General features: G+C 43.5%; 1 protein-coding gene across 3 annotated transcripts in view; it reads right to left on the reverse strand.

Annotated features, from left to right (window-relative positions):
- The window catches only part of CADM2 (cell adhesion molecule 2), a 537,284-nt gene that overhangs the window by 477,887 nt on the left and 33,815 nt on the right, over positions 1 to 25,582 (reverse strand). The window lies entirely within an intron of this gene.

Genomic DNA, 25,582 nt, shown 5'->3' on the forward strand with positions numbered 1-25,582 from the left:
TTCTGTTCTGAGGGAATAAACTGGAATGCACAAACCTCTCCACTCTTGGTTCTTTCAAGGGTCTTTAGTGTTCAAGTTTGCACTGTCCTTTCAATCGTTCATCCCAAAGTCTTTTTTAAAACTACCTACTTTTGAATCCATTAAAACATGTTCTTCTATGTGAACTGTTCAAATCAGCTTTTTTCCCCTTTCCCATAAGTGTGAACTGGATGCATTCTATTTTAGTGTTCAATTTTCACTCTCTAGGGCAAAAAGATTGTTGTTTCCTGTTTCTGACAGGTTAGGTCTATTCTGCTCTGCTCTTACTGCTAAGCCAGTAAGGTTTCCCTTCCTTAAAATTAATGCTTTCATGCTATCTTCTGTCTCGCTTAGGCTTACCAAATGCCCATTCTGGCAGGCAACCGCCCACTAATTAAGCAGGCGAAATAAGGAAGTCTTCTTTCCAGCGATCCAGCGCGGCTGTGCAATTACATCACTTTCGGGTTTTCCCTGGAAGTGCTGCATCAGGATGGGGATGCTCTAGCACTCCCCAAAAAAAACCTCTATGGATTCCATAGAGTTTTGGGGGTGAGAGTGCTAGAGCATCCCACACAATGTGGCACTTCCACGGTAAATCTGAAAGTGACGTAATCACACCATCATGCCTGCGCACACATGATCGCTGCCACCAGCCCCGCCCCAAAAAGCCCCCACCGGTGGGGAAAAGGAACCTGGTAACCCTACTCTTGCTCGCTCTATAAAGACAAGCCATTTCTTTTTAGAAACCAGCTCAATTCAATTCACAATCACACCAGCTTTTGGCACTTCCTTCTGCGATCATTATTAACCAGTTAGGCATCAAAGGCTTGTCAATATGACCTGATCAAATCTATATCAGCATCTCTAAGATGTACAAGTTTGCTTTGATTTTCAAAAGTTATTTGTTTTGTAAAAATGTTTTCTCTTATGAAAAGGGTTGCCAACCTCCAGTGGTGGCTGGAGATCTCCTGGGATTACAACTGTTTTTTAAGAGACAGAGATCAGTTCCCCTGGAGAAAATGGCTGATTTGGAAGATGGAATCTAGGGCATTATACCCTATTGAAGCCCCTCCCCATCCCAATCCCAACCCTCCTCAAGCTCTACCCCCAAAATCTCCAGGTATTTCCCAACCCAGAGATGGCAACACTACTAATGAAACACACTCCAGATGACACAGTGCAGGATAAAACAACTTTAAACTAGCTCAAAACAATCCTTTCTTCATATATCCGCCACAACTTAACGATAATTCAATAGAACTATTAAAGGGTCACTTTGGCCAAATTTAAAATGCCAAAAAAAGGAAAGAAAAAAACTATATTTTACTAAAATCTATTTTCCTCTCAAAGTTTGGAAACAACCATGTTTGATGATCAAAGATCGAGCCTGGGGCTTAAGAGTTCCCATCCAAAATAATATTGCTTGAAATGCCCCAATAAATATGAAAATCCTTTTTAATGAAGAACAATGAGTTGTGTATCTGTAGTTTCATACTGTTAAGTGATCATATCAACAAAAAATGCCAATATTGCAAATTTATTTGAAAAGTTAAATTAGTTTATACATTTGAAAACTTAACTTCAGATGAATTTACTATCAGGTTCATTTCATTACTATAAGGTCCAACACATTTAAGTGGACGTTGATTTTTTTTATTTTAGAAAAAGTCTGGACAGTATTTTATAGTTATATACAGTACGGATATGCCCCCCATCCTCATTTGACATCATCAGTACACCTTTTGTCTTCCCTCTTTAAAAGCTAACATTTAAATAGGTTTCCTGTAAGCAACATTTTCATGACTGTAGTCATTTTTGGATAAAACAGATTAACTAGACCTTTGTCAATCCAATGTGCTTTTATCTGCAATGGAAGCAAAGATTTGCTTAGGAAGGGTAGGCAGCAAGTGTGGAAAATATCGCCTCTATTACAAAACAATAGAAATTGATCTATCAGAGCTTGATCTATCAGAGCTTGTATGGTGTAGTGGTTAGAGCATCATACTAGGATCCAAGTTTGAACTCTTACTTTACCATTGAAGATTGATGGCCGACCTTGGGCCAATCACACACTCTCCACCAGACTTACCTAACAGGGTTATTGTGAGAATAAAATGGAGAACAGGAGAACAATGTAAGTGTAAGCTCTAGTCCTGCGGCCCCCTTAAACAGACTTCAGCAGACAACCAATCCACAAAAGCAGTTTTATTGGGTAGAATCGACAGGTTTCAGAAGCCATATTCAAAAGGACACTAGTAAGGGTCAAAAGCAAGGTACATAGCATATATGGAAGAGCAAAAGGAAATAACCGGTTACCCAGCCAACCCCCCCCCTCCAAGAGGCAGGAAGGAGTACTTGGCGATTCCCACAGTATGGGAATCTATGAAGACTAAACACGGGGCATAGACTGGCCTTGGACAGAATAGCACAACAGCACCTGGAAGCAGCACAATCGCACTACCGCATACCATCCTCACGGCCTGCTCCTGAAATTCTGCCCCCCTAAAGACCCCCCCTTCACCCTCCCACCGTGGGTTTTTGAGGGTAGGCAGCATGGAATTCTTGTACTAAGCAGGGGGCAGAGACAGCACAGGCGCGCACCCATTCATCCTGTGCGGGACTAAAATGTTTTCAGCGGACCAGGTACTGAAGGGTACCGTAGCAAATGAGAGAATCCAGTGTTTTAGCTACTTCAAAATGCTCCCCCCCCCCACCACCATTTCAGGCACTTCGGGTTGTGACTCAGGATGCCATTTTTGGGAAGGAACATACGGTTTTAAAAGACTGACATGGAACACAGGATGAATTCTTCGTAGAGACTTGGGCAAGGAGAGTTCCACAGCCACTGGATTAATAATCCGGGAAATGGGAACGGACCCACATACTTGGCACTGAGTTTATCACACGGGCGGGTGGATCGTAGGTTCTTGATGGATAGATAGACGAGATCCCCCACTTTGCATTTCGTACCAGGGCAGCGATGTTTGTCAGCCTGAGCCTTGTAACACTGTTTGGCTCGCTCCAGATTTTTAACCAGCTATGGCCAGGTTGTTTGAATTGAACATACCCATCTGGCCACGTCAGCTCCCCCGTCCTCCCCAGAAACATCAACATGACCAGCGGGGCCAAACTCTTTACCATGGACTACCTGGAAAGGGCTGAACCCTGTGGATTGGTGAATCGCATTATTATAAGCATATTCAGCAAAAGGCAAAAGGTCTACCCAATCATCTTGATGGTAATTAACATAACAGAGTAAATAGCATTCTAACACCGCATTCACCCATTCAGTTTGACCATCCATTTGGGGATGGAAGGCACTAGACAGTCCTTGTTCCACTCCAACCAATTTGAGAAAAGCTTTCCAAAATCTGGCCACGAAATTTGAACCCCTGTCTGTCACTATTTTGCGTGGAAAGGAATGGAGACGGAAGACGTGACACAAAGAGGTGGGCCAATTTCGGGGCGGAAGGGATACCTGCGCAGGGTACGAGATGCACCTGTTTCGAAAACAGATCAGTAATTACCCAAAGAACTGTCTTTCCCCCACTAGGGGGTAGGTCCGTTATGAAGTCCATTGTAATTACTTCCCATGGTTTCAAGGGAGTCTCTAATGGCTGTAAAAGTCCGGGCGGCTTTCCCTGAGATCGTTTGGCTGCTGCACATATGAGGCAGCAGCGGATGAAGGAGTCCAAATCTGACCACACGCCCGCCCACCAAAACTGTCTCCTTATCAAATGCAATGTCTTGAGAAATCCGAAATGTCCGGCGGACTTGGCGCCATGAACCAAACCCAAAACCTCCCCCCGCAACACTTCCGGAACATACAATTTAGAATCTTTGTACCAAAACTCCCCGTGTTTAATTAGAGTAGCTGGAAGGGTCTGCGAGGTAAGTTCCACTTGATAACTGCGAAGAAGAGTCTCCTTAAAGGAAACAGTCAGTCCTTCCACCCCCTCCGGAGTTGTACTGGTGGGCAGCTTGACCAGGGACGGAGCCGGTGCAGGGAGCAGCTGAACGGGGCGCTCGGGTCCCCACACCTCAAGAACTGTGGCTGTCAGTCCCTCAGGGGGAGGAGGAAGCGAGGCGGGCGGCGCTGCCGGATCAGTCAGGCATGGGGCTTCCCCTCCCACCGAAAGCGGCGGCGGTGGGGGTCGGGTCTGAGAACGGGTTTGTACGGCCAAAGTGGGCAATAGACCTCGTTGGGCAGGGGTGAAGAGCGACTCTGTGGGCCGATCAACCTCGGTGGGATATTGGGGAAGTCTGGATAAAGCATCAGCCAGAAGGTTTTGCTTCCCTGGTACATATTTCAGGACGAATCGAAACTGGGCAAAGAAATCCGCCCAGCGCACGTGCTTTGCGGACAGCTTGTGAGCCCCCGTTAGGGCCTCTAGGTTTTTGTGATCGGACCACACTTCAAAAGGCACCTTGGAACCTTCTAAAAACTGCCTCCACACTGTCAGGGCATGCTTTACCGCGTCGGCTTCCTTTTCCCAAACGGCCCAATTGAGTTTGGTTGAGTGAACTTTTTAGAAAAATAGGCACACGGATGCAGGTGCCCATCCTCCCCCCACTGCAGGAGCGCACCCCCCCCATTGCTACGTCGGAAGCATCTACGTGCACTATGAATGGTTGATTGCAGTCTGGGTGCTGCAAAACAGGCTTGGACGTAAAAAGCTGCTTAAGGCTATCGAAGGCGGCTTGACACTGGGGGGTCCACTCCACCCAGGCGTTGGGTAAGGTGGCTGTATTCCCCTTTCCCTTAGTCTTAAGGAGGTTCGTGATGGGTAGCGCAATCTGAGCGAAATGTGGGAGGAACGCCCTGTAAAAATTTGCAAACCCGAGAAATCTTTAGACCTGTTTACAAGTAGAGGGTGGTTCCCAACCGAGCACCGCTTGCACCTTTTCAGGATCCATAGTCAGTCCCTGGTGTGAGATAATATATCCTAAGAAAGTCAATTGCTTCTTGTGGAACTCGCACTTAGACACTTTGGCATAGAGCTGATTGTCTCTGAGATGTTGCAACACCTCTCGAACCAAGGCAACATGCTCATCCATGGTTTTAGATTAAATGAGAATGTCATCTAAATAAACCACCACTCCTTTGAACAGTAGATCATGGAGGATCTCATTAATGAGTTGCATGAAGACCCCCGGGGCCCCTTTTAATCCAAAAGGCATCACCATAATTTCGAACATCCCAAAGCAACTGGAAAAGGCTGCCAGAGATTCATCCCCCTCCCAGATTCTGACTCTGTAATAAGCCTCGACTAAGTCCAATTTGGTGAAAATGTGTCCCTCCTTCAATTGTCCCAAGAGATCAGAAATAAGGGGGATGGGATAAGCATTCATTTGAGTAACAGCATTGAGTTTCCGAAAGTCAATACACAAATGCAAATCCCCTGTTTTCTTACGCACAAAGAAAGCCGGTGCCAAATAGGGCGCGGTGGAGGGTCGGATGAAACCGCGAGCCAAGTTCTTGTCTAAGAACTCGCGGAGCACCGTCCGTTCCGTAGGACTCATTGGGTAGATCTTACTCTTTGGCAGTTTTCCATCCCCCACCACTCCAATAGTACAGTCCGTCCAGTGGAGGTGGGGGGGTAACACATCACACTCCTGCACATTAAATACGTCTGCAAAGTCCTGATAGTCGGGTGGCAATTGGGTCGGACTGAAGGTGTCCGAGGCCAGGGCAGGAGTTGGTTTGATTACGGTTTTAACGGCCACTTCATATCGGTGTAACTCACATAGCGGGCTCTTGAACTTTAAAGTCTCAGCTTCCCAGTCTATGGTGGGACTGTGTCCTTTGAGCCAATTTGCTCCCAACACCACAGCATATCGAACATTGGGCACAATAGTAAAGTTTATTTGTTCCCAATGGTGGCCAATTCCCATTGGCACTCTGTCAGTGCGACGGTCGACTGGGAATCCCCTGAAATCACTGCCATCCATTTGGGCAAATTGAACAGGTGCCGGCAAAGGGACTGACTTCACTTGGAGCGCCTTAAAGGTGGTTTCGTTAATTAACGAGCGGGCACATCCAGAGTCTATTAAGGCTTTAAGTTGTAATTGAGGACCTTTTCTATAATGTTGTAATATCACATCTACATACACAGTCTCTTCTACTTCACTCACCATGAAAACAGCCTCGGGTTTTGCAGGAACACCTGCGGAGGTCTGCGGTATCACTCCCTCTACCGCAGACCCAGTCCGTTTTTTGGCTGTTCAAGGGGAGACTCCAAGTTAAGGGCTGGGGAGTTCCAGTGGTCACCCTCCTCTGAAGAAGGGGAGCTACTCTCCCCAGGAGTAGTAACTGTAATCCTGGACCCCGATGGATCCGCTGGCGAAAGGTCCATCATCACTTCTCCGGCATGCAGAGCTGGGGGAGCTTTTCGTCTTGGAGCGATGCTCCGCTCGGCTGCGGTGCCTCTCCCCCGAGCGCGTCCTCTCCCTCGAGGAGTCCCCTCTGGCTGGGGAGTGGGACTCGGCAGTCCCGGACATGATAGACAAGTGGCAGCGAAGTGACCCATGGCACTGCAAACGACGCAGGCTCCCCTTTGAAACCGCAACACTCGGTCATGCGGAGGAAGAGCCGGCCTGAGGAGGGGCCTGAGGAGCTGCAGGTTTGGGAGGGTTTTTCTGGCTTCCCCCCTCCCTGGCCTGCTGTCAGGCAAGGGAAATAAACTGGTGGCGGCTTTCCACTTCCTCCGCCAGTAAAATCCACTCTTCCAAGGTGGCTGGGTCTCGCTGCATGTATGCCCAGTTTAGAATCTCAGGATGCAACGCTGCTCTGAAGTAATGTACCCGGGTAGCTTCAGTCCAATCAACTATTTTATTAGCGAGCCTTTGGAACTCATCCGCAAACTCTCAGACTGAGGAGGATCCTTGACGGAGTTGTAGGAGGGCCGCTTTGGCCTTCTCCCCTTGAAACGGATCCTCGAAACGTCTCCTTAACGCTCGCATGAATTCACTGAGCGAACGTATGGAGCGGGCCCGGGTATCAAACTGGAGGACCATCCATTCTGCAGCCTTTCCAGCCAGAAGCGAAGAAACGAATCTCACTCGGCTGTCTTCCGTGGGAGACATGTAACTGTCCATTTGATGCAGAAAACAGGGCAACGCGTCCGCGGAGCCATCAAAAGTCACTCGCAAACGGGGTTGCTTCCACTGCATGACCGGAACCACAGGCTGGACCGGTCCCACTGGTGGTGGTACCGGTGGGTGTCCTGGGGCCGGCTGCCCGGGAGCCGGTTGTACCGGGGCTGGCTGCCTTGGAGGCGGTTGCACCGGAGGTTGCCCTGGAGCCGGCTGCAGCGGAGGCTGCTGGCCAGGGGGTTGTTGGCCTGGGACCGGTGCTGGCGCAGGCGCCGTTTGAGCTCGCTGTAGGCGACCGTACTCATTCATCAACACATCCATTTGGCCCTGCATACGGGCCATACGATCCAACAGCTCTCGGTTTTGAAATCTCAAGGCATGGATCTCCTCCTCAGCTCCCCCAGTCCGTCGGGCTTGGCTGACTCGGTAGTTCGTATTCCAGTCGCCCTCCTCTGCATACAAGTCCTCCTCCTCCGAATACTCTTGCCCATCAAGAGCAAAGGTGAGCCGTTGCCTGCGCGCTACCTCCTGGGTAAGGGCAGGTTCTGGGGAGCCCAAAGAAAACGAGGGGAAAGACCAGTCCAGTCCCCCGCTAACTTTCGACCGCAGGACTAGAGCTTACAATAGGACACTAGTAAGGGTCAAAGGCAAAGTACATAGCATATATGGAAGAGCAAAAGGAGATAACCGGTTACCCAGGCAACCTCCCCCTCTCCAAGAGGCAGGAAGGAGTACTTGGCGATTCCCACAGTATTGGAATCTATAAAGACTAAACATGGGACATAGACTGGCCTTGGACAGAATAGCACAACAGCACCTGGAAGCAGCACAATCGCACTACCGCATACCATCCTCATGGCCTGCTCCTGACAGTAAGCCACTTTGGGTCCACAATGGGAAGAAAGGTAGCTCAGACAGGGAAGATTGAACTTATCTCCTCCTTTTTAAACAAAAAGTTTTAAGAACCCCCCCCAAGCTATCTGAGACAGTGTGGTACAGTGGTTAGACTAGTTTTGAATCCCACTTCTGCCACAGAAGCTTGTTGTGTGACTTTGGGCCCACACATACATTCACAGCCTAATCTACCTCACGGGGTTGTTGTGAGGATACAGTAGACAAGGAGAAGAGATCTATGCAAGCAGCATGGGGTCCCCACTAGGAACAGAGGAGGGATAAGATGTTTAAATCTAATTTGGGCCACAATTTCCAAAAAAAAAAAAAAAAAGATAGATGATGGCTTTTGCATCCTCCAGTATTGCTGCAGTTGTTTTGGAAGGAAGCAGAACTGCTAATTCAGTATTCAAACTACCATTAAATATTGTAATCACAGTGACTTACAGCATTGGCTAACAGACCAAGTGGCATTCTTCTAGACAATTATATTATCTAAACAATAGAACAGACTATGAACTTTTGGTTTTATATATACTAAAAGTTTTGGTATCTAAAGCATTTGAGGACAATGTTATATTTGACTTGAGGATGGATGTTACCCATTAGCTAATTAACTGGGATCATTACACCAGCAAATGTGCTCTTTAAATGGTTATTTACAGTTGTTAAGTCTTCTCAGTGTAAAGCATTAGACCATGATGAAGCAGTTCTAAAATGAAATATATTTAAATTCATGTCCTGTACTATAGGAAGGTTGAGCAAAATGTTTTATCACACTTCTAGCACTTACACCCCTCCAGTTCATGCTGGAGTTGATCTGTAAATCTTAAGAATAAATTATCTTCAAGTTCTATATCTGGTTTTATCCAGCATAATCCTTGCTAAATGCTATATAATGGAAAGTACTGTTCCATGTTCAATTTAAAACATTTATCTGTCACCAGTGTAAAAAATATCGTCCAACTCCCACTGCCTTTGTAAAAACAATTGTTTACAGGCATTCCTAACCTATACTTAAAGCTAGTTGAGTTGTCATTTTTACCCCACTACATAAGAACATAAGAAAAGCCTTGCTGGATAATACTAAGGTCCATCAAGTCCAGCAATCTGTTCACACAGTGGCCAACCAGGTGCTTCTAGGAAGACCACAAACAAGATCACTCCAGCAGCATTATCCTGCCTGTGTTCCACAGCACCTAATATAATAGGTATGCTCCTCTGGTCTTGGAGAGAATAGGTATACATCACGACTAATACCCATTTTGACTAGTAACCATGGATAGCCCTGTCTTCCATGAACATGTAAACTCCCCTCTTAAAGCCTTCCAAGTTGTCAGCCATCACCATATCCTAGGGCAGGGAGCTCCACAATTTAACTATATGTTGTGTGAAGAAATACTTCCTTTAGTCTGTTTTGAATCTCCTGCCCTTCAGCTTCAGCAGATGACCCCACATTTCAGTATTATGAGAGAGGAAGAAAAGCTTCTCCCAGTCCACTCTCTCCATATGATGCAGAATTTTACAGATTTCTATCACGTCTTCCATTACCCACCTTTTATCTAAGCTAAACAGTCCTAAGCATTTTAACTGCTCCTCATAGGGCAGTTGCTCTAGCCCACTGATCATTTTGGTTGTTGTTTTTTCTGCATCTTCTCAAGCTCTGCAATATCCTTTTTTAGGTGTGGTGACCAGAACTGTACACAATATTCCAAGTGTGGTCTCACCATAGATTTGTATAAGGGCAGTATGATACCAGCAGAATTATTCTCTATTCCTTATCTAATTATGGCCAGCATGGAATTTGCCTTTTTCTCAGCAGCTGCAAACTGGGTTGAAATTTTCATCGAGCTATTCACTACCACCCCAAGATCCCTTTTTTGGTCTGTTGTTGTCATTACAGATCCCATCAGTGTATATGTGAAGCTGGAATTTGGAGGGGGGGTTGCTCCAATATGCATCACTTTACACTTGCTCACACTGAATCTCATTTGCCATTTTAATGCCCATGCCTCAGGGACATGTTACATATCATCATGAGAAGTTCAGCCATTTCCCAATTGAGTTATTGAAGAACTCTAGGATGAATACTATCTGATCCCAGTAACCTGTTAGTCCACTAATGAGAACCAATCCTGAAAAAGTTTACACCAATATGCACACTGAAGAAAATGCAGCTAGAATGGGCTATTCTTTCTTTTTGGGGCACTGTAGTGGTGTAGTAGTTGAGAGCAGTGGACTCTAATCTGGTTGATTCCCCACTCTTTTACATGAAGTCTGCTGGGTGACTTTGGGCTAGTCATAGTTCTCTCAGAACTCTCTAAGCCATTTTAATTTTATATTACATACTACCCTTTACACTGTCATTCAACTCATAATATATATGCTTTATATTTGCATGATTAAGCTAGCCTATAATACATCCTGTTACTCCATTTATAATTGCTAACCAACTTATTTAGGTTCAAAGAAGATCATAAAAGCTTTTTCAGTACAGTCTCGTATCTAAGCATTTTCATTTCTAAATATACTTTGCACTTGAATAATAATTCTAACCAAGGTTAAATGTAATCTCTTTTATAATACACATTCACTTACTTGTGATAGCTAACTTCCATAAGCGTAGGTTCCCGCCTTAACGGGAGCAAGGTTTGCCGCCCGCAGCCAGAGCAAAGGCAGAGCGTGGCAGCAGGCAGACAAAATGGCCGACCGGCCAGAATGCACACATTTGCACATGCTTGGAAGACTCGTGCCAGCCTCGGTCTGCCCAACAACAGCCTCCCATTGGTCAGGCGCCTTGGGCATCGAGCCAATGGGGACCTTGGGCAGGAGCCTGTGGGGGAGGGGTTCGGCCTCCCGGTTTAGCATATAAGGGGGAGGAGGCCCCGCCCTCAGCTCACTCCGTCTTTTCTGTTGAGAAGACGGGATGTGATTTGGAAAGAGAGAGAGCAAAAAATTTTGAGAGCGGACAAGCGAGAGGGAGACAAAAGCTGAGAGCGGACAGGCCACAGAGAGAAATCATAGTAGGAGCGGACAAGCACAGAGAGACGAAGAGAAAAGGGGCTGCGGGGGGCAACCGGGGGTAGCGGGCCGGGTGGCGGGGTGAGTCAGGCCGTTGCCGGAGAGCAGCAACACGTGCCAGGCAGGCGCACACGGGCCCCTCTCATTTTAGTGGCGGCATTAACCGCGTTTTCGGCTGGGTTTTGCGGGCGCCTTCAATATTCAAGGAGTGCTTACCGGGACTCACTATAAGCGCGGGGCAGCCATTTTACTCCCTTCCCTCCTTTTCCTAGTTATGTCTAGAGCGCTGCTCCTCCTGTTGGAGGCGGCATTGGTTTGTCGCTCCTCCTATTGGAGGCGATCAGGCACAGCACTCCTCAGGCTTCAGAACTACAGAGCCTGGGATTGTTTTTATTACTGTGTCTAGCCTCGCTGTTTTTTCAGTCACAATAGGTGCAATAGAAGCTGCATTGTATCACAGCGCCCCCGTTTGTCACTTCACAAGCCTCCAGGGCTTTTAAAACAGCATCTGTTTTGTATAACAGCGCAAGTGAGGGCATTTGTACAGTCCCAGCTTGCCAGTTCCAGCTTGCCTGAATCATCTGGGCTTTCCTAAATCATCCAGCTTGCCTAAATCATCTGGGCTTTCGCCAAGCCCCCACTGCGACTTCTGCAGCAGCATTTGTGTCGCCCTAATATTCTGACGGGGCAGACGGGGTGCTTGCACCAGGCAAGGGGCTGCCTTTTATTCCCCTTCCTCAGGTATATTTCCCTTCTCAGGGCATACCTCTCTAGGCACACCACTCCTCCTTTTGGAGGTGGCAATCGTACAATCGCTCCTCCTGTTGGAGGCGATACTTGTTTAGGCTCTCAAGCCCAGTATTTCCAGCAAAAAACAAAGCAGCCTGCACCACACAGCACGTTATTTACTGGGTTAGCCTCCTGGCTCAGCTGGCCAAGCAGCCTGTATTACATTGCTGCTTTATTACATTGCTGCCTTCAGGCTCGGTGGGCCAAAACAGTCTGCATCATATTGCAGACCACCACCACCCTTTTTATGGTGGTAGCCTCTGGGCTTAACGGTTCCAGTTGAAAGCTTCCAGGCTACAGGGGTCAAGCAGCCTGCACCAAGTTTCAGGCCCATTTACTTTGTTAGCATATAAGCACAGTGGCTACAGCTTCAGAAGGCTTTGGCAAGCATCCTGCATTACACCACAGAGCCTTCTCGGTCTGAATAAACATATTGAGTTAAAACAAGCTCGGCGTATTGTGTGTCAGCAGTCAGGGCACGGCCATGCCTCCAAAACGTAGAAACACTTCTATGAACAAGCTGGGCATATTGGGCGTCAGCAGTCAGGGCACGGCCATGCCTCCAAAACGCAGAAACACTTCTAAAAGAAGTGGCTCCACCCCTCATACTGGGGGGAGGGCTGGGACAGCCAGGCGGACATGAACAAGCCTTGCTCCTGGCGGACGCTCGGCTGGGCCGTCACGTGTGCGGACCGCCACCAGGTCCGTGGGTTCCAGTGCAGAAAGGCACCTTCCCAGGCGGGGTAAAAAAGCGGCAGATCCCTTTTCCTCAACCTTAGCTGGTGGGGCATCCGTCTCTAGTGAATCTGCCCCAGAAAAGGTGGATGAATATCAGTTCCGAGCCTTCCTGCATGGGCCCTCAGGCGCAGGAGGCAGCAGGCTAAAGATCAGAATGGCAGGGAATCAAAAGGCGTGCAGGAACCCGTACGACTTAACAGGGGCTCTTTTCTTCCTCCCACTTTTGAGGATGGGGAGGATCCTATAAGGGAGGATATTCTCAACAGGCAGTTTACAGACGTCTTTGCACTTACCAAACCCGAAGCGGAAGAGGGTCACAGATCTAGGACATCATCAAGGGGTAAAAAGAAAGTTCAGTCAGGGCCGGGTGACAGGTCTTTTGAAAAATGGTTAGCAGGTTACAATAGACTTGTAAGGGTGGGAGCCTCTGCCTACCCCGAGCGGGGTTGGCACCTCCTAAATCATCTGGGCAATGTTTTAAGAGCGGGAACTTTGGCAGGCGATACAGCCGCCATCGATTACAACGAGGCCTTCCAGAAGCGGGCCTCTCAAACCAAGAGAACCCGCTGGGACCTCAAAAATGATGAGCTCTGGCTTATGATAGTGGGCCCACATATTAAGGCAGGAGTCCTGCCCATGCCAACATGCCCCGTAGGAACGTTAACCAGTGCATATGCGGGGACTTCGGCTCGGGAAAATGCCTACGCAGGGCATACAGATCGAGCACTCTTGCGACACCTGCTTTGCCCACACCCACGCACATCTTGCCTGCGTGGCAATTCTAGCTAGCTCCCATTTCAAGGGGCAGAGCCCCTCGACCAACATTAAGGCATCCAATAAATGTGGGGGTGATGTCAGGGGTCTGTACTACCCTTGGATTCAACCATAATAAGTGCACCACTGAACATTCTGCTAGTATTCTTTCTACTGATCTATCATAATTTGCCAGGACTGACAGTGTGTTCAAAAGACTATAACTCAATATATTGTTTGGCTATCATTTGAGGGATTTATAATAAGAAACCCCAACTATAAAAGCTTCACTTCATTTTGAGTCAGGCCCACACCCTTTTAAATCTGGTTCTGGCTTGATATGAGTTACACTATCTTTCCCCCACACACACACCCCTTTCAGCTCCTAGTGGCCTCTGAAATAATGATTTGCCTATCATTTCCTGCTGTGGATTCCCCCCCACCTGTAGTTTTCTCTGCCCCCCTCGTCATCAATCCTGGAAGCAGGGAAACTCTATATCTCCTAGGGCCTGAACTGAAATGACATCCCCTGACATGCTTACCACATCATTTCCAGAAAGTAGAAAGCAAGCCTCACTGCTAATGAGATCATCCTCAAGAGTAAGGGAGTCATTTAATTTGGGAAGGGATATGGGGCTAACTGGCAGAAAGGAGTGTGTTTTACACATTGTAGTTTTTCAGCCTTTCAACAGAAGATCAAACATTTTTGCGTTTTCTGAGTTTTCTAAAAAATCCCATTAGTTTTCAAGGAAAGATTTGGTGCAGTATGACTACGAATTTTTTTTAACACTGGCAAAATGTTAGCAAAAACCCACCAATTTAATTTGGCATCAAATCAAGTTGTTCTAGTGTGCATGTAGAATGTTTCATACTGCACAACTCCAAATGTTCCTTCTTAAGAGTCAGGGAAAATAGAAATGTAAATCTTTGAGGCCTGGATAGCACTGGAGTCATGCTGTGATGTGGGATTTCTGGAAAGAATGAATTGGTGGCTTTTTTTAATGTCATAAATTAAAAGCATGGCCTTATTTAACATATTAAGCCTGCCTAATATTTTATTGGAAATAGTATCCATTTACTGCCATTAATTTTATAAAACAATGAATCTTTGAAAATGGAAGATTTTTCACAGAAAATTACTGGAATTTTTTTCAGACAGTATTTGTTATAAGGCATGAGCAATGACTTCTCTTCATATTTTAAAGAGTCCTTGCACTGCTGATGCATAGTTTTAGTATGCCGATAGTTATCATAAGACTGCAAACCGAGGCACACTTTATTGAATGTAAAACCCACTGAATGCACTGAGTTTTACTTATAGTTATGTATATTGTTTTGCTGTAATATTACGTTGTGTTAAGACTGAAACAAGCAAACAGGGGTCATGCCTCAGCACTGAGTTCAGTGTTTAAGCCCATCTATGCCATTTTTGCTTAAGTACACCCTATTTCGATCGTGCAAAAAGGACTAATTATGCCACTCAAACATCCATTTTCCTTTTATTTTTTCCTTTTCTTGAACATCCACCCTGAAGAGTTTTGTGGATCTCAAGAGGCTCATATAATACATTCTAAACTTTGGTTGGATCTAATAGAGGTATTCCTTATCCACCTTATGAATTTTGTCAACATGGACCAACTCACATTCGCTAAACAATTTTGATCTTCCCTAGTCTTATCTGATGCACTGCCAATGAGGAGTAATTGTTAAAGAGCTTGAATGATGAGTAAGGAAGTGGACTGAGACTCCAGGCTTATTTCACGTAGGCCACAGAACAGATGGTCACAACCTTCAATCATTACCAGACTCCTGCAGATTCAGACTTGTGATCAAGAGGTAAAAAGCCTTGTATCTCATTAGCAATCCCCTGAGCCATCTGGTCTCCCTAAAGTCATGTACTATAAGGACAGTACAAAGCCTTTTTAAAAAATATTGTCTGCTTAAATCTTGTAAAAAGCGAAACATTTTCCACCTTCTATAAATCAAGTTACCATCCATTTCTTTTTTTTAGATTTTTCAAAATATAATACAACACATTTCATACTCCTATCTCAGAAAGAAAGAAACAGGCATTGTAGCAACTCATAAATGCGTATTGAAACACTTTCTCCCTCACCTTACTATTTCAAAACATTATTAACAATTCACAATGATCAATACATTTTCTAGGACAATGAAAATTAGTTCTCTGGGCAATTTGATGATATGTTAATTTAGTTATTAAAGCAGTATGCCACATACAGTAGAACTATTCACCCTCTGAAGGAGATTACCATCCATTTCTATTATCAATTTCTTGTTTTATCTGCACCTTTTCTACCCAGGTATCATTTGTAACTCAAGTAAAAAGTGAGCACTATCAATAAATGGAAGCAATTCATTTGTAGTCAAAATGCTGAAAAAATGTCTTTCTATACACAGGCGTCTGGTTTGAAAACAAATTATTCTTTGTGAAATAAACAAGCTAAATAGGACCAGAATCCATGAAAAGCTTGCCACCTAAAACCAGCTATTCAAAACTAAAGGTATGTTGTAAAACTCCAAGTGATTAAGAATTCAGAAGAAATGTTTTGGCAACTTTGAGAAATATTTCATCTAATATGCTGTTATACCAAAAGCAATTCATCCTCAAATGTCGAAAGTCAATATCCTTGTATCTTCAATACCCACTCAGTTTTGCTAACTGAAAGTAAGTGTATTAGTGTTTTAAAGGCAAAAAATGCCTTTCTTACTCTAAAATGCCAACAAAACTTCCATTAGCAAAACTGACACCAAAAAAGTTAGCTAATATGTATAGAACAATGTCACCAAATTGTTGGAAATGTCAAGATGAGGTTGGTTTTTTTCATCATGTATGGTGGCTATGTGAAAAAGCCAAGAACTTTTGGGATATGATTTATAATGAATTAAGACTGATAATACAACAAAACATCCCTAAAACTCCGGAAATGATGTTGTTAAGTATCATACCAGAATCTATACTGACTCAGAGATCTTTTTTTGATATATGCCACTACAGCTGCAAGATTGGTTTATGCAGCAAAATGGAAATTGTCTGAGACACCGGATAAGAAGGACTGGATTAATAAAATGTTGGAACTAGCAGAAATGGCTAAACTTACTGCATTAGTAAATCAAAAGGACAATATGGAATTTGTGGGAGAATGGGAGGCATGGACAACATACTGTGTAAATGAATTTCACTTGGGAAATATAAAAGGTTATGTTTTGATCTAATTCAACTGATTAAACTAGAAATAATATTAATGTTAATATTCAGATTTTAAGTCAAAAAGATATGTAATTAAACAAATGAAATGCTATAGTGAATTAGAATTTAAATACAAAGGGGAGAACAGAGATATCAAATAGATAGAAGAGGGGAGAGGGGAAGTCAAGTTAGAATTTATATTGTTTAGATAAATATTGTTTATGTTGTACAATTATGTTAAACTGAATGATGGAACTGAATGTGATTTAAGGAGAAAATAAAAAAAATATTTTAAAAAAAAAGCAAAACTGAGCAGGGCTGAAGGGTTAAATCTTCCATATCTATACATCTGTTTTTGTTCCAGTAGTCATTCTCTAGCATCAACAGTGAATGCGAAGGTATCTCAGTTTGTAACAAAAAAGAGTTTTACCCATATTTACAACAGCTTCATTTAACATTTTGTAAAGTGCTCTTTAGCTAACTTCTTAAAAGGATTGTGGGCTTTCAATATGAGGTAAAAAGGAGGGGAAAGATAAGGTTACATAGCAGATAAGGTTAAATAGCCATATTCACATTCCCGCACAGCACTATAGCACCTGTAGTGCTCCATTAAAGTACATGCAAAGCTGCTTCCAGTCAGAGTAGATAATTCTGACCCTGACAGACCAATCACCTAATTCAGAATAGGGCACCGGGGGTGGGGTGGTAGGGAGCAATGATGAGAGACAATATTAAAGTTTTACCTGTGATAGTTAATCTGCAATTGCTCTCATAAACAGATTTAGAAGAACAGGGATTCTATACAGACAACAGATATATAGAAAATGAGGATATTTAAGTAGCTTTTCATATACTTTATGACACGTTGCATCTTCCAAAATTTCGTTCTCGACACAAGAATAGCAAGAGAAATACAAACAGATTTCTAGTGACTATTGCCTAATATAAGTACCATGATTTTCTCAAAACATTTGCTATTTTGATGATTTTTTTCAAACCAAATATACATTTTAAACAACCATAAGTAGGGGAAACCCCTATTTATGTTTTTTGTTATTGAAAAATACATCTGCATTGTTATTTAAAAATGCATCTAAGAGATTATATTTTCTGTCCTTAGTTCCTTACTTCCTTCATCATTTACTACCTTGAACAGTAATAATTTTCCTGATCGGATTGCTGGCCATGGTGCAGCAAACCGCTCAGAAGGTAATGTGGCTGTGCTGTGGCTGTGCCAGAACTACCCACCCTTAGCATTGCTCTGTACAAAATACCACCACTTCTAATGGTTTCTCTCAAGATTTACCACTGTATCTGTTAATTTATGGAGACTGTATTCAATAAGTATAGTACTCAACATGAATATTTGTCTCTTTATATTAAGTAGTCTGGATTTGCTGCTGAATTAGTTTTTTGGCAGACTTTAGAAAAACTGCTTTATGTTATTCAGTAACTCTAAAAACAAGTAGGAAAATTTGTCACCATTTATAATGCAGCACAAATTCATTTTTCTTGTCTGGAAAAATGTAATTATATGCTTTTGTAATATAAAAGACATTACTGAATACATTTAACATACATTTTGCAAGTTCAACCTAATTAAAACATGTGTTAAGTAGTGAAATTGTGACATTACAGAAATTAAATGTTCAAGAACAAGACAATTTTTATCTCTGCTTAGTTCATCAGTTTTGTTGGTAAACACCCTATACTCTTTCAGACACTCTTCAAATTATCAGAACAAAATGTAATGAATGTAAAACAATATACTATGAAACAGATACGTTACAATAAATTATCCCAATATAATTAAGCAGCATGGGAAAAACTGAATCACTACATAGATAAACATAGGTTAACGCTTACAAATATAGATTTCTTGATCTTGAAACAAAAATTAATCTTGAAGAAACAGTTCTTGTAGGTTATCCGGGCTGTGTAACCGTGGTCTTGGAATTTTCTTTCCTGACGTTTCGCCAGCAACTGTGGCAGGCATCTTCAGAGGATTTACACTGAAGGACAGTGTCTCTCAGTGTCAAGTGTGTAGGAAGAGTAATATAAAGTCAGAAAGGGGTTGGGTTTGAGCTGAGTACTGTCCTGCAAAAGTAATGTGCTAATCATTGTCCTGTAAGTATCAAGATAATGTGCTAATGAGGGTATGGTATGTTAATATGGAACCATTGTATCCTGAAGTGATCTGTTAATGTGTGTAATCCAAGGCTAATCTGTATGGCTATTGTTGACTGTTGCCTTTGTTAGTCTGGAGGTTTTCAGAACAGGAAGCCAAGCCTTATTCATTCTTAAACTCTCCTCTTTTCTGTTAAAGTTGTGCTGATGTTTATGAATTTCAATGGCTTCTCTGTGCAATCTGACAAAATAGTTGGTAGAATTGTCCAGTCTTTCAGTGTCTTGGAATAAGACCCTGTGTCCTGTTTGTGTCAGTCCATGTTCAGCCACTGCTGATTTCTCAGGTTGGCCAAGTCTGCAGTATCTTTCATGTTCTTTTATCCTTGTTTGTATGCTGCGTTTTGTGGTCCCGATGTAAACTTCTCCACAGAACCACAAAACGCAGCATACAAACAAGTGTCTGCTCTACTTGGCAGACACTCGGTGCCGTCTCTGGTCATGTCTCTTGGCTAAATGTCTGACCAAATATAGCAGGCTAATTTTTAAGTTGATAATTTTGTATGGCCCACGAATGATGTTATAAATATCCAAATGGCCCTTGGCAGAAAAAATGTTCCCCGCCCCTGCCATAAGATAAGCACAAGTGTCCCATGACTATTATCCAACTTGACCTTCTCCTGCATTTCCAAATAACCTTTTTGTCAGCTTTTTCAGTTGCTGTGCTCCCTCCTGCATGAGCTGATAATGGCTGATCCCCTAAAGATTTTCCCTCATGCTGATAATGGCTGATCCCCTAAAGATTTTCCCTCATGGGTTTGAAGACCTGCTAGAGGGCCTTTAAGTTAGACTACAAGAGGTGGTGTAACATAGGGAGTTGCATTATTAGAAAATAGTATTTTATGGTAATTTTGTTGCTTTTACTGCCTTAAATGGCTTTTATTTATTTTACTGAGTTGTATATGGAGACTTTTAAGTAGAAAGGCAATTAAAAATTGTGGTCAGAAAATATCTGAAGACGTACATGAACCTAAAGAAACAATAGTTTTGTTGTAAAATTTCAATTATGAAAGTTCTAAATTCTACAGAGAAGAAAATAAAACATCTTCTGGTTTATGAATTGCCAGGTCTCTCCTTGCAACCAGCAGGAGGTTTAGGGAGGCAGGGTTGGGGGCGGAGATCAGCATCATCTAGGTCAGGGGTCTGCAAACTGCGGCTCCCGAGCCGCATGCGGCTCTTTGGCCCGTTGAGTGCGGCTCTCCAAACTTGGTTCGGAGCCCCAGCTCTCGCCCCTGCTCTCGCCCCTGCTCTCGCGCCTGCTCGCGCTGGCAGCCGGGCTGCGGAGCCAGCGCACCTGAGAGAGAGAGAGAGAGAGAGAGAGAGAGAGAGAGAGAGGGGGAGAGCGCGCAGGCGAGCGAGTGCGCTGTCTCTCCCCCCCCCCCGCCGTGGAGAATGGCCAGGTCCCCCTTTCCCTTGTCCTCAATGGTTGGGAGGCTAAAGCCTCCCCTCCCCTCTAGCCGCGCGATCCCCCTCCCGCCTATCAGCTATTGGGCAGGGCGGGCTTCCTTTGGTAGACCTGGACTCCGGCTGAGTCCCATTGGGAGGCATGTCTACCCACTGGCTTTCTTGGCGGTAGACCTGGACTCCGAGGAGGGGGAAAAAGTCCCCCTTCAGACGCCAGGTCTACCAATTGGCTTCTATGGGCCTCCAGAGGCCAGGTCTACTGCCAAGAAAGCCAATGGGTAGACCTGGCCTCCCAATGGGACTCAGCCGGAGGCCAGGTCTACCCAATAGGCTTTTATGGCGGTAGACCAGGCCTCCAGATGGGGAGGGGGAAATGGCAGGGACTTACAATTTAATTTTTATCAATAAATAAGATCACTATTAAGTATGATATCACGTTTTATTCAGTGTACCTATAATTTAATTAAAACTTTAATTAAAGTTTATTAAGTTAATAAACAGTGTACCTACCTATATAGGTTAAGAAATTTGGCTCTCAAAAGAAATCTCAATCGTTGTATTGTTGGTATTTGGCTCTTTTGACTAATGAGTTTGCCGACCCCTGATCTAGGTAATGACGTCACCTCCGATTTATCAGGGTGGTCCCAACTGGAGTGCTGGAGAAAAAAAGCAGCCCCAGATGACCACCAGAATGAGGGAAGCAGCAAAGGGAAAACAGGCTGCAAGCAGCGCCCCATCCTCCTGCTTCGTGCCAAACAGCTGATTGGGAAAAACAGCTGATTAGCAGCGAGGCTCTGGGAGGAGCGGGGAGGGTAATTAAAGGGGAGGAAACAAGGCGACTCGCCAGCTTATTTCCCCCCCCCCTCCAGCTACCCTCCCTGCACCTTGCCACTAATCAGCTGTTTTTTCCCAATTAGCTGTTTGGCATGAGGCAGGAGGACAGGGCGCTGCTTGCAGCCTGTTTTACCTTCTTTGCTTCCCTCATTCCAGTGGTCATCTGGGGCTGCCTTTTTTCTCCGGCGCCCCAGTTGAACTCATGACTTCATCATGCCGGATAGATCCCCCTCCCTTCACCCACCTGCTTCCTCCTGCCAACACCTGAATTGATGGGCAACAGGAGCACTGGATGGTAGATTTCCCACCAGAAGCGGGCAGTTGGGAACCCTATTGATGACGCTAAATAAAAAGGTTATTTTATTTGCTAACGAATTATGTAGGTCATTTCTTAAGCAAAAATACCACTACATGTGCACCCAGTTCTTTCTTCAATTACATAGTCTTGTTCAGTACTCAGAGTATTAGCTCAATATCAGTTCACTCAGAATTTGGCAAATTACCAATCTGGCCTTCAGTTTCTTCGCTAGAAGTAAACGCTCACATTTGAGCTGCTGAAAAGTAGAAAGGCCCCCGGAACTGATGGAATTCTTCCGAAATTCATTAAGGAGAATATAAATTGGTGGGTACCTTTCCTGGACTCCCTATTTACCGATTTAGATAAGAAGGTAGTAGTCCCCCTTTAAAAAAAAAAAAAAAAGGCAATAGAAAAGATCTCTCAAACTTTAGACCTATTTGCCTGATAAATATTATTGCCAAACTCTATGCCAGGCACTTGTTAGAAAACTTTAAAACCTGGTTGGAATTAGGAAATATAATAGCTGAGGAACAGGCAGGGTTTAGGGAAGGAAGGTCTACCTTGGACCATTGTTTAACCTTGCAGCACCTGATAGAAAAATACAGCTCTATGGGGCTGTATTCATTGATCTCTATGGGGCTGTATCTATGCTGCATTTATTGACCTCAAAGCAGCATTTGATTCTATGTCCCGTCCCAAACTGTGGGCCAAATTAGAAAAATCTTCTATTGATAGAAGGCTCTGCCTGCTTATTCGTGCCCTCCATGAAGGCACATCCCTCAGAGTTAGGTGGAACAGGAAGTGACAATTAACTGTGGCTATTAGTAAATGCAGGGGAGTCAGGCAGGGCTGTTTATTACTCCCTGTGTTATTTATATTTTACATCAACAATATGGTAAACGACCTAAAGGAGCAGAATTCCCATCTGCTTAAAATTACCCACTGCCACGTTCCAGTATTACTATACACAGACAATGCTGCTATCCTTTTGAGAACACCGGTGGGGCTTAGGAGGGCACTAGCCAAATTTGCAGTTTATTCTAAGAATGAGGAGCTAAATATAAATTATCAGAAAAGTAAAATAATGTCCTTCGACAAAAGTCAAAAGCTTAGGAAATGGTCTATCAATGGATACAGAGTGGAGAAGGTTAGAAATTTTAAGTACCTAGGAATGGTACTCCAATCAAATGGCACCAGAAATGTGCACAGCAATTACGTGGCTGATTTAGGTAATAGATCTGCACGGGGTATTTTGAAGTTCTTTCATACTAATGGCGGATTTATTGTTCCTTCATCTCTTAAACTGTACCACGCAAAAATGTTGGCACAACTCTTATATGGTTCCTTTTTAGGACCACCTTCCTCTTGCTTCGTTCCTTTAGAGTGAACCCAAACACAATCTTTAAGAATATTGAACTCTATGGTGAGGTTGGAGACTGGCCAAATAAGACTTATGGCTAGGATTGCTTTATTATCAATCTATACATGGCTTAAATTGAACCTCAGACCCTGTGGACTTTCTCCATTGATCTTAAAGGATAATTATTCATCAAACTGGCTTAAAGTTGTTAGCACCAAAATAGAACAACTTGGATTTTCCCCAGAATATCTGAGGACTTTAGGTTATGACACAGCGAGACATGTTTTAAAACAAAGAATAAAAGACACTGAAAGGCAATTCAATCTAGCCAGAGCACCCTTTTTCAGGGCATATCTTACGATGTTAGAAGTAAATACTATTAGGAGAGTATTTACTTTTGCTCGCTGTGTGGCCTTGCCCTCTGCTTTACTGGAAGAGGAATTTAAAATGATTCTGCATGCGCAAAGTCTCTGTCCCTGTAGTAGTGGAGAACGGGAAACACTGGAACATGGCCTTCTTAGGTGTAGTTATTATAATGCGGTCCAGGCAAAGATCTTAGGCCCTATTTTGAGAAAGAGTTCTGGTTTTTCTGAACCCTATAGAGTCGATATACTCCTTAAGGACAAATTTCCACAGGTAACAAAGCAATTGGCCAAGTTCTGTAAAATAGTATATAATTTCCGAAAATCTAAGCAGAAATGAAAAGGTGTTCATTGCCATCATGCATCTGAGATTAGTTTCCTTAGCAGTTGTATTCATTTTAAAGATACTAATACTTTGTTTAGTATTTAACTAAAATGTATCTGTTTTATACTATTGAAATGGGTATGTAAAAATAATTGTTAAAACTATGTGTTTGGTCAATGACCGTAATATTAGAAGATGATGATATACAGTCTTGTTTAAGGCTACCTAGGATCATGGTTTCTATTACAAACCAGCAGTTCGAGGAATCCATTTTGCTGACCTCCCTCTGGCACCCACCATCTTAGCAATTAAGACCAGCTCTACCACTTAATACGAGAAAATTAGTTTCATGCCACCTACAATACAAATACTGAGACAGCAGAGAGGGAGTAGGATCAGGCATACAGTGAGAGAAAAAAGTATTTGATCCCCTGCTGAATTTGCCCATTTGCCCTCTGACTAAGAAATGACCAGTCCATAATTTTAATGGTAGGTCTATTGTAGCTGTGAGAGACAGAATAACAACAGGAAAACCCCCAGAAACCCAGTAAGTGCATGTAGGCATTTGGTTAGTTCTATCTTAATGTTGCCATTCTAGTATTATCACTACATAATGACCTATAGAGTATGCCATCATTCCCATCAGTAACTAATTTGGATTTAGCTATATTCATGGTCTCAGTAATCTCAAAGGTGCACTGGGCTCTTGATCACTTTTAAGAAGATCTGTTTATAGAATGTTATATGGGTTATTGGCTTAGGGTTGCCAACCTCCAGGTGGTGGCTGCAGATCTCCCACTATTACGTCTGATCTCCAGGCAACAGAGATCAGTTCTCTGGGAGAAAATGGCCACTTTGGAAGGTGGACTCTATGGCATTATTCCCCATTGAAGTATGTCCCTTTCCCAACCCAGACTTTCTCGGGCTCCACCACCCCCACCCACCCCAAAATCTCCAGGTATTTCCCAGCCCAGAGCTGGCAACCCTATATTGGCAAGGTTGGTTTAATTCTTAAGCAAGGTGTAAAAATCTAAGCCAGTGGGTAAAGAACAGAGAGAAGAAAATATTTCTCCTTCTACGCTCAAGCTATAGACATTGATAGCTCTGACCTAGATAGCCCAGGCTAGCCCAATCAAGTCATAGCTCAGAGGCTAAGCAGGTTGGCCCTGGTCAGTATTTGGAAGGGAAACCACCAAGGAATATCCGGGTCATGACACAGAAGCAGGCAATAACAAACCACCTCTGAAGGTCTCTTGCCTTGAAAACGCCATGGGGATCTCCATAAGCCAGCTGGGTCTTGATATTGGCATTGATACAAGATTGGAAATGGAGCTCTATTCATATAAACATGTGTTTAGGATACATGCATCTTTCCCTATCACATAAGATAAAACTAGTGAAGATAGAATTGTTGGCAAATGCAGTGCATTGACATCTATGAAGCCAGCCAGTCTATTGTTTGGCTATTAAAACAAAATATTTTTATATACCACACGTTATGTTATTGTTTACTATATTGTTTTTCACTATATATTTCTGAGTTGTTTTCTATTCCTGTAAAAGTCCTGTAGCATCGCTTATTGGATGTTTTATGCTGTCTCACTGAATTTTTAATACACCTATTGTAGTCTGCCTTGAGTCTCAGCCAGAAAGGTATCAATGAAGTAAATAAATAAAACCATTTGATAAAATGTCTTTCCATATAGATGCATAATTTTCTGCAAATGGTGCTTGTCATCAACACTGTGGTATATACTGGCAAAGAAAACTTTATAACCTGGACACTTTCTGATAATGTAAAAATTCTTTCTAACCCGAGACCAGCATAATAGAGGGCACATACATATACTTCCTTATGAGAGAAACGCAACGAGGTGCTAGACGTGCAAAACTACTGAAATTTTTAATGACATGTTTTTTGGGGGGTTTGATTTTAAAAAAGACTTTTGAGAAGTCTGCCTAACAAGATCAAATTCAATTTCCTTATGTGGCAATACCCTGGACTTTTCTTGGGCTTCCTAGAGAGAACTTAACCCTCTATATAGCAGATAGCAGTATCCTAAGAAAGCATGCAGAGAGCTATAATGTAGTAGCAAGACAGAGTGTTCCTCTTTTAAAGATTTTTAAGTAAGCTGATATTCACTTACAAAAATTTTCTCAGCATCAGGTACAAGTGATGTTATCAGTGTCCTGTACATTCTGATAAAACTGCTACTTGATCTTAGAGATCCTAAACCTTTAGAGTAAAAGCATTTTAATGACAATTTTAATCTCTGTTGATGAATTTGTTACTTTTCTT

This window comes from Euleptes europaea, chromosome 12 (assembly GCF_029931775.1).
Source record: "Euleptes europaea isolate rEulEur1 chromosome 12, rEulEur1.hap1, whole genome shotgun sequence".
Lineage (NCBI taxonomy): Eukaryota > Metazoa > Chordata > Lepidosauria > Squamata > Sphaerodactylidae > Euleptes > Euleptes europaea.